At 39.1% G+C, this 9,708-nt stretch overlaps 1 long non-coding RNA gene across 1 annotated transcript in view; it reads right to left on the reverse strand.

Moving 5' to 3' along the window:
* Positions 1 to 4,628: 4,628 nt before the first annotated feature.
* Positions 4,629 to 9,708, reverse strand: part of LOC116536200 — a 12,317-nt gene continuing 7,237 nt past the window's right edge. Inside the window, exon 3 of the long non-coding RNA XR_004262530.1 lies at positions 4,629 to 4,865. This is a non-coding gene — a long non-coding RNA (uncharacterized LOC116536200). The remainder of the gene's footprint in view (positions 4,866 to 9,708) is intronic.

Here is a 9,708-nt window from a genome sequence, read left to right on the forward strand (position 1 = left end):
TGACTGCAAAAATTCAAAAAATTGCAACCTCCAGCATAGATGGGTTCACATTACAGTACCTGTCAGGTGCTTCTCTCTTATAGTTCTTGCTGAAATCTGGTAAATTCTCTCTTCCTGCACTTGGGAGTTATATTAACTCTGTAGTTCCTAGCCCAGGGTGCTCCAACCTTCCTCATCAGTTTTCCTAAACCTGCCCAAACTTTTGCATAGAATTCCATCAATCAACTCTTTGCAAAGGCTATCTTTTTCTGGCCATGACCTTGACAGGTAATGTTGGCTTCAGAAGCCATCCCAAAGTAACACAGGTAGTCAGTAAAATAGGCAATACTATAGGATTCCAGGGAATACTGGAGGATGAGCAGATTTGGAGGAGGTGGGAGGAATGTTCAGTTAGGTTTTGGACATGTTGAACTAGAGATGCTTTCTAAACAACTTTGTAGGGGGCCCAAGAGAGAGCAGAATAAGGATCTAGAGCTCCCAGGAGTGGGTAGGATGAGGACACATATGGAATGAAAGGGAAGTCATGGGACTAGGTAAAAGATCCCAAAGAACGTGCTCAGTGTAATAACAATAAGAATAGAACTGATTTCTAAGGAAAACCAACCTTAAGGGCTAGGGAGATCAATAATAAAGTCAGCAGAGCTTTGGGAAGGATATTAAAGTGATGGACACCTTCAGGGTCCTGAAAGCTTTGACAAGAGAAGATCTCAAAGAAGGTGTGAATGATTGAGTACAATGTCCCTAAGAAGCTAAGAACAATAGAGACTGAAAAGTTGTATTAGATTTTCTTTTTTTGTGTGGTAAAATACACATAACATTTACTGTTTCAGCCATTTTAAAGAGCATAATTCAGTGGCATCAAGTATATTCATGACGTTGTGCAACCCTCACCACTATCGTGTTCCAGAACATTTTTAACACCCTCAACAGAGTTCTCTACCCATTAAGCAGTTACTGCCAATTCTCCCCTCTCACTAGGCCCTTGCAATCACTCACCTGCTTTCCGTCTCTACAAATTTACCTATTCTGGAAAATTCCTATGAATGAAATTATGCATATGTGGTCTTCCATTATATTTCATAACAAAAAGGCTGTGAGTGGGGAATGCTAACAAATCTCAAGTTTCGTGACAGTAAAAAAAAAAAAAATTAAGAGACAGAATTTACAATTTTCTCCCAGACCCCATCTTCCCTAGGAAATTAGCAGTTGACTTAAGGTAGAAGCATTTAAATGCCCAAATATCTCAATACACCTTCTGTTCCTCTCATTTGTGGGGCTAATTGCTTCAGGACATTGTCATATGGGTCCTTCTTGTCTCTAACCTCTTATTTATCTGCAGGAATCTAGAATCCTCTCAGGTATTAAAGAGTTAGAAAATTTAAGATCTTTAAAATCAGAGATGTGGGTGTTGGACCAGGTAAGAAGAAAGATTGAGTGACCCATGGAGATTCTGAGCACCAAAAAAAGGTATTCTAAAATAGTGTTTCTTAAGCTATCTTTGGAAAAGCAGTATTTTCCTCTAATACTTCACAGACCAATACTTGCAAACAATACAATAACAATGAATTACTAGAAAAATAAAATCAAAACAAAACCTTTTGTTAGATTTATTAGATTCAAAATTATTTTGCAAATTGCCATAAAAGTTTTTAAGTAATGGTTCTCAATTTCTGCAGTCACCTCATTGTGGTACAATAAAATATGTTTAATGTTTTAATGACACCAACATTAGAGGACTGTAGGAAACACAGTTATCCAAGCCTACCTTCTTGATATAACCTGGATTTCCATGATCAATACAAGCCTGAATCAAAACAGTTCCTCTGAGACTAGCCCAAGACATCACATTGCTTTACCAGATGGAATTTCTTGACTTCACAAATATAATAATCAGTCAAGTTATTTAGAATTAGATTTAATTTTCTCCATTTAAGGTCACAACAGGACCAGAAGAGTTTTTCTGGCGGAAGGACTATTAGAAAAAGAACTATAGAAAAACTACAGAAAAAGAATTTCACAGAAGTAACGGAGCAGAAGCCAGATTATTAGGAGTAGGTGAGCGAACAGGTGTGAAGAATTAGAGACCCTGAGATTGTTACAGGCTACTATCAGGCAATAAGAGACAAATGTGACGTTCAGGGAATTTGACATTTTATTTTTGTTTGCTTACTTGTTTTGTTTATTTTGTTATTCCTGTTTTAATATGGGAGAGACTTGAACTTGCTTTTAAAGTGATACAATGGACCAGAAAAGAGAGAGAGGCTTAAGTGAAAGAAGAAAATGTTAGAAGGGAAAGGTTAAAAAGGAAAGAAGGAAAGTGGATACAGGTGGGAGATAATGAGATTCTGAGCAAGGGCTGCATGTTAGTCCGTTTTCCCACTGCTGTAAAGAACTATCTGAGACTGGGTAATTTATGAAGAAAAGAGGTTTCACTGACTTACAGTTCTGCAGGCTGAACAGGAAGCATGACTAGGAGGCCTCAGGAAACTTAAAACCATGGTGGAAGGCAAAGGGGAAGCAAGCACCTTCCTCACACAGTGGCAGGAGAGAGAGACGGAGGAAGTGCCACACACTTTTAAACCATTAGATCTCGTGAGAACTCTTTCACTATCGCGAGAACAGCAAGGGGAAAATCTGCCCCCAGGATCCCATCACCTCCCTCCAGGCCCCTCCTCCAATTTGACATGCGATTTGGGTGGAGACACAAATCCAAACCATATCATATATTGGAAGACAGATAAGGCAGGAGGAGGAAGGGATGCAGAAGAGCAATAGTCGGTGATCACTTGGGAGCTATGCACTTTATGTTGGAACCTAAAGTTTATAGCAAAAGAAGTGGGGAAGAGAAGATGGATGTAAAGCAGAGGAAATAAAAAACATGTTGGAACCCAAAGATGTGAGTGGAACCCCACAAGGACAGACAGAGACTTGCATCAGGGTTTTTGTTGTTGTTGTTGTTGTTGCTTTTGTCTCTAAGATTAATGATATGAGTGTCTTGCAGTAGCCAGGGGCCTTAAGCAAACGTAGGCACCTGGCCGGACAGCCAAAGGCAATGAAAGAGGATTCAGCAGAAGGAACTGTTGCAAGTCAAACTGCTGCCCCTTGCCAGTAAGAATCAACAGATCAACAGCAACATGAGTGAGCCGCACAATGGCCAGTGCTCCAACCAGCTCTTCTTTCAGGTCTCTCCTGAATCCCAACTAGGAGCAGGCAGGGAAGGGGATTCTAGGAAATTCAGTTCCACTTAGCTTAATTACAAAGCCAGTGCAGTGTAAATACCAGTCAGTTTTAGGGAAAAAAAAAAACAAAAAAACAAACCTTCAGGGTTTTCTCACCTGCTTCTAATTTCTCTTTAGGGAATCTCCCAGGTAATCTGCTGGGAGTGAGGCGGCTATGAGTGATGATGGTGATGCCATTATTGGACTCCAGAGGGCAGTAGTGAATAGCAATAGTGAATAATGAAGCCAGCACCATTCACTCCCATTCAACTTTGTACTGGAGTTTCTGGCCAGTGCAATAAGACAGGTAAACAAAATGCATAAGTTCAGGAGGAAAGAGGTAAAACTGTATCTATTTTCAGATGGCATGATTAGTTAAGAGAAAAATCCGAAGGCATCAATAAAACAACTAGTGGAATAAATGAATTCAACATGATCGTATGATCAACGTCAGTACACAAAAAATCAATTATAATTTTACATTCTAGCAGCAATTAGAAATGGAAATAAAAAAATCTTCCACTTATAGTCACACCTAAAATGTAAAATGTCTCAGGCTAAACTTAATGAAAACAATGTATAAGACCTCAACTGAAAACCATAAGTTATTGCTGATTAAAATTAAAAATCGCCTAAATAAATGTATAAATATATCAAGGTCATGGATTGGAGGAGTTTACATTATTAAAATGTCAGCGATTCCTAATTTGATCTATAGATTCAATTCACTTCCAATGATAACTCCAGAAGCCTTTATTAAACAAACAAATGGATGAAATCTGCTTTTAATATGTAAATGGTGCTAGGTGTGGTGGCTCACACCTGTAATCTCAGCAATTTGGGAGGCTGAGGCAGGTAGATTGCTTGAACCCAGGAGCTGGAGACCAGCTTGGGCAATGTGCTGAAACCTCTTCTCTACAAAGAACATCTTAAACGTTAGCCAGGCATGGTGGCATGCATCTGTAATCCCAGCTACTCAGGAGTCTGAGGTGGTAGGATCACCTGGGCCTGGGAGGTTGAAGGTGCAATGAGCCAAGATCACACCACTGCATTCCAGTTCGGACAACAGAAAGAGACGCTATCTTAAAAAAAAAAATGAAAATGGCAGTGCAAAGATGATAGAATATTTAAGTAATTTTGATGAAGTGAACAGCTTTGGAGAACTAATGCTACCTTACTTAATCTGACTTCTCATAAAGCTACTTTATCAAGAAAGTGTGATGTGTACACAGTGAGGACAACTGAATCAGTGGAACAGTCTACAACAATGGTCACCAACCTTTTTGGCACCAGGGACAGTTTCATGAAAGACAATTTTTCCACAAATCATGAGGGATGGGGAATGGTTTTGGGATGATTCAAATGAATTACATTTATTGTGCACTTTATTTCCATTGTTATTACATTGCAATATCTAATGAAATAATGATACAACTCACCATAATGTAGAGTCAGTGGGAGCCCTGGGCTTGTTTTCCTGCATCTAGATGGTCTTATCTGGGGGTGAAGGGAGACAGTGACAGATCATCAGGCATTAAATTCTCATAAGGAGCATGCAGCCTAGATCCCTCACATGTGCAGTTCACAATAGTGTTTGTGCTCCTATGAAAATCTAAAGCTGCTGGTGATCTGACAGGAGGCAGAGCTCTAGCAGGAATGTGAACAATGCAGCGTGGCTGTAAATACAGATGAAACATCACTTGCTCACCTGCTGCTCATCTTCTGCTGTGTGGCCTGGTTCCTAACAGACCAGGAACCAGTACCCATCTGTGGCCCCAAAGTTGGTATAGAGACTCAAGCTTGCATAGCCAAATAATTTTAGACAAAGATACCAAAAGCAGTTCACCGGGGAAAGTATCCTGGTTCACTGGGAACTTAGTATCTTTCTATGGCATACACAAAAATCATTTTGAGGTGGAGCATAAACCTAAGCATAAAAGTCAACAACATAAAGTTTCAGAAGAAAACATAGGTCAATATCCACACAAACTGAGAGTAGTTAAACATTTCCTAGCTAAGACACAAAAAGAGAAAAAAACCAATAAATTAGACTTTGTCACAACTAAACATTTTTCCTCATCAAAAGTCATCATTAAGAAAATATATCGAGAAGCCAGATTATTTTAAAAAGTGAGAAAGATATAGCTGACCAATGATTTCATGAGAATATATATATTGAACTCCTACAAATCAATAATAAAAAGACATGAAATCCAATTAAAAATAAACAAAGCTTTTAAAATCCTCTTGCAAACAAAGATATAGTAATTTTAAATAAGCACACAAGTAGGTACTCAATACCATTAGCCATCATGAAAATGCAAAATCAAAACCACAATGGCATTTCACTACACCTTCACCTGGATTGCTAAAACTAATAGACTGACAATACCAAATGTTGGCAGGGATGCAGAGCACCGAGGACTCTTCCCATAATGCTGGTGGGTGTATATAAAAGGTGCAACAACATTTAAAAAGAATTGGCAGCTTCTATCCAACAACCTAGAAATTTTACTCCTCGAAATGTATCAAAGAGAAATGAAAAGAGATGCCCACCAAAAGCATGCTGATAGCAGCTTCTTTATAATAGCTCCAATTGGAAACAACCAAAAAAGTCATTAACAGAAAAGTGTGTAAGCAACTTGTAGCATATTTATGCCCTAGAATAACAATTTAGAAATAAATAGGAATAGACGAGTTATACATATAATATCATGGATAAATCACTTCAACATCATGCTGGGTGAAAGAAGCCAGACACAAAAGAGAATTTAACGTGTGAATCCACTTACACAAAATTTAAAAACTAGGTAAAACTTGTCTGTGGTGGAAAACATCAGACAAATGATCATCTCTTTTTGGTAACTGACTGGGACCTGGGTTTAACGAGACTTTTTGGTGTGGTAGAAATGTTGCTGTATCTCTTGATAGGATTGTGGGTTACATGGACATATACATTTTGCAAAACTCGTGAACTATATATTTAAGATGCATGCATTTTATTTTATACACATTTTGCCTTAAGAGGAATTCTTTAAAAATTTGAACTCTGGTAAATTGGATTGCTTTTCATGGTGGAATGAGTTGGCAATTCTGAAACTATTTTTTGTGTATACTGGGCTTTAGCAAAAGAGTAAATATTTTGAAGATAATGAGATCTAGGTTATTTCATTGTTAGAAAATGCAGTTACTAATATGGAAGGGAAAAAAACTAGAATGTTCCTTGTGCTATTGGAATGAAATTAAAAGTATCAGTATAAACTCATGGTTTTTAATATAGGGGTGTGTGTGTGTGTGTGTGTGTATACACATGTATGTGTATCTTAGTCTCTCTGCTGAGAGGGTCTAGAAGCAATGATATAGTAATAGCAATGAGTATATCTAGACCCAGATTTTGATTTCTAAATATCAGTTTCCTCTGAAAGGAATTACAGTTCCTTGCATTTTTAAGGCCATACCTAGAGCTGGGGAAGAAAGAGTATACACTGAGCCTGAGACTCCTTTTTGTGCCAGAAAGTAAGGAAGTGATGAAAAACAATGTGGATATATCAAAAGGACACAGGGCCAACATGAAAGAACTCCCACTGGCTTAGGCTGATACAGTTTGAGTATTAAATAATGATAGTAGATTACAATTCATTGACTAAAATAAGAATCTGAGTTCATAGTGATGCAAGTGACAAATAAGTAAATGGAGAAGACAAGCTCTTCCTATGGTAGAATGTCAACTATTAATAATAAATATAGAAGGATTAATGGAGTTGGAAAAGCATCAAGTAATACTAAACCATGCTTTGAAAGTTTCTTTAAGAAACAGGATACATACAGCTTCAATGTGTCTCTGCACAAGTTTTTATTATGAAGGAGAAGTAGTGACTTCACAGTGGAGAACCCTGGCAGACACCACATTAAGCAAGTGATTTTGAGGCACATTCAAGAAATAACTGATATAGTTTGCTTTTATAGATTGCTTTTCACAGTGGAATGAGTTGGCAATTCTGAAACTATTTTTTGTATATCCTGGGCTTTAGCAAAAGAGTAAATATTTGTCTCCACCCAAATATTATGTTGAATTGTAATCCCCAGTGCTGTATGTGGGACCTGGTGGGAGGTGTCTGGGTCATGGGGGTGGATCCCTTATTGCTTGCTGCTATCTTCGTAACAGCGAGTTCTCACAAGATCTGGTCATTTAAAAATATGTGGCACTCCCCCCACACACACACACTCTCTCTCTTTCCATCACATACACACACACACACACACACACACACACACACACACACACACACACACACACACACACACACACTTGCTCCTACCTTCACCATAACTGCCTTCTCCTACTTTGCCTCTGCCATGATTGTAAGCTTCCTGAGGCCTCTCCAGAAGCTGATGCCAGAGCTATGCTTGCTGTACAGCCTGCAGAACCAGGAACCTCTTATTTTTATAAATTATGCAGTCTCAGGTATTTCTTTATAGCAATGCAAGAATTGCCTAATACAATAACCAATCAGGGCTCTTTAAAAATATCAAGGTCAAAAAACAAAATAAAAGAGGAAAAGTCTGGGGAACATTCTAGGTGAAAGAAGACTACAGATATAGCAACTAAATGCAGAGGTGGGAGGATTGCTTAAGCCAAGAAATTAGAGGATGCAGTAAGCTATGATCATGCCACTGCACTCTAGCCTGGGCAACAGAGTGATACACTGTTTCACAAAGAAAAAAGAAATATACATGAAAGTTAATAATCAAGAGGTATGATACCTCCAATTTCTCAAATGTTTCATAAAAAATACGTAGGATGATGAGTCAAAGGAGGCAAAATATCAGTAATTTGTGAACGTAGATAAAAGATATTGAGATTCTCTTGCAGTCATCTTGCAGCTTTTCTGTAAGTTTGGAATTTTATAAAAATCACAAATTGAGAGAGAGAGAAAGAGGGAGAGCCCAGGATGTGATTCCTAATGAACAGGGCTGCTAGCCAGGCTGTTAAGGTTCGTAAGTTCTTGGCTAAACAAGCCGAGGCCATCCCTGGGTTGGCAGGCACTGATGGGCAGAAACTGATTATTGTAAGTCTGTAAACCAGAGAGCTGGTTTCGACCATAAAATTGGAAGTTAAAAAAACTCATATTGTGCTGTAGGCAATTTAATTCCTTTGCATATGTTATTTGAAAAGTTACTTTATAATTACAAGCATAACTAATACAAAGTTACATACTTTGTAATTAAAGACCTTGTGGGGTAAGGAAAACACATTAGGAACTAGAAATGACCTTTCTTTTTTTCTGTTTTTTGTTTGAGACAGGGTCTTGCTGTCACCTAGGCTGGAGTGCAGTGGCACAAACACTGCAGCCTTGACTTCTTGGGCTCAAGGAATCCTCCTGCTTCAGCCTCCCAAGTAGCTGGCACCACAGTTGCACGCCACCATGCCTGGTTAACTTTTTGTGTGTTTTTTTGTAGACATGGCATCTCACTATGTTGCCCATGCTGGTCTCAAATTCCTGGCCTCAAGCAATCCTCCTGCCTCAGCCTCCCCAAACTCTGGGATTACTGCACCTGGCTTTGAAACTGGCATTTCTATGCAAGTGTGTGTGCCAGGCACTGGTCCAACAATATCTCCCTGGATCTTCCCAATAACCCCCACTACCACACTCAGGTAGAAGTGATCATGTAGATTTTACAGAAGAGGCAACTGAGGTATTAAAAATTTGTCTTGGCTAGGTGCAGTGGCTCACACCTGTAATCCCAGCTCTTTGAGAGACGAAGATGGGAGGATCACTTGAGCCCACGCATTTGAGACCAGCCTGGGCAGCATAGTGAGACCCCATCTCTACATAAAATAATAATAAAAAAATTAGCTGGGCATGGTGGCATGTGCCTATAGCTCCAGTAATTCTGGAGGCTGAGGTGGGAGGATCACTTGAGCCTAGGAATTTGAGGCTGAAGTGAGCTGTGATCGCACCACTGTACTCCAGCCAGCGAGGGCAACAGGGAGAGACTCTGCCTCTAAAAAATAAAAAAAATAAAAATAAACAAAAAAAAAAAAAAAAAAAAACAGATGCTGGAGAAGATGTGGAGAAATAGGAACACTTTTACACTGTTGGTGGGAGTGTAAATTAGTTCAACCATTGTGGAAGACAGTGTGGCAATTCCTCGAGGACCAAGAAATAGAAATTCCTTTTGACCCAGCAATCCCATTACTGGGTATATATCCAAAGGATTACAAATCATTCTACTATAAGGACACGTGCACACGAATGTTCATTGCAGCACTGTTTACAATAGCAAAGACCTGGAACCAACCCAAATGCCCACCAACGATAGACTGGATAGGGAAAATGTGGCACATATACACCATGGAATATTATGCAGCCATCACAAACGATGAGTTTGGGTCCTTTGTAGGGACATGGATGAACCTGGAAACCATCATTCTCAGCAAGCTGACAGAAGAGCAGAAGATCAAACACCGCATGTTCTCACTCATAGG

Source organism: Sapajus apella, unplaced genomic scaffold, assembly GCF_009761245.1.
Source record: "Sapajus apella isolate SASKATOON/1434 unplaced genomic scaffold, GSC_monkey_1.0 scaffold99, whole genome shotgun sequence".
NCBI classification, from domain to species: Eukaryota; Metazoa; Chordata; class Mammalia; order Primates; family Cebidae; genus Sapajus; species Sapajus apella.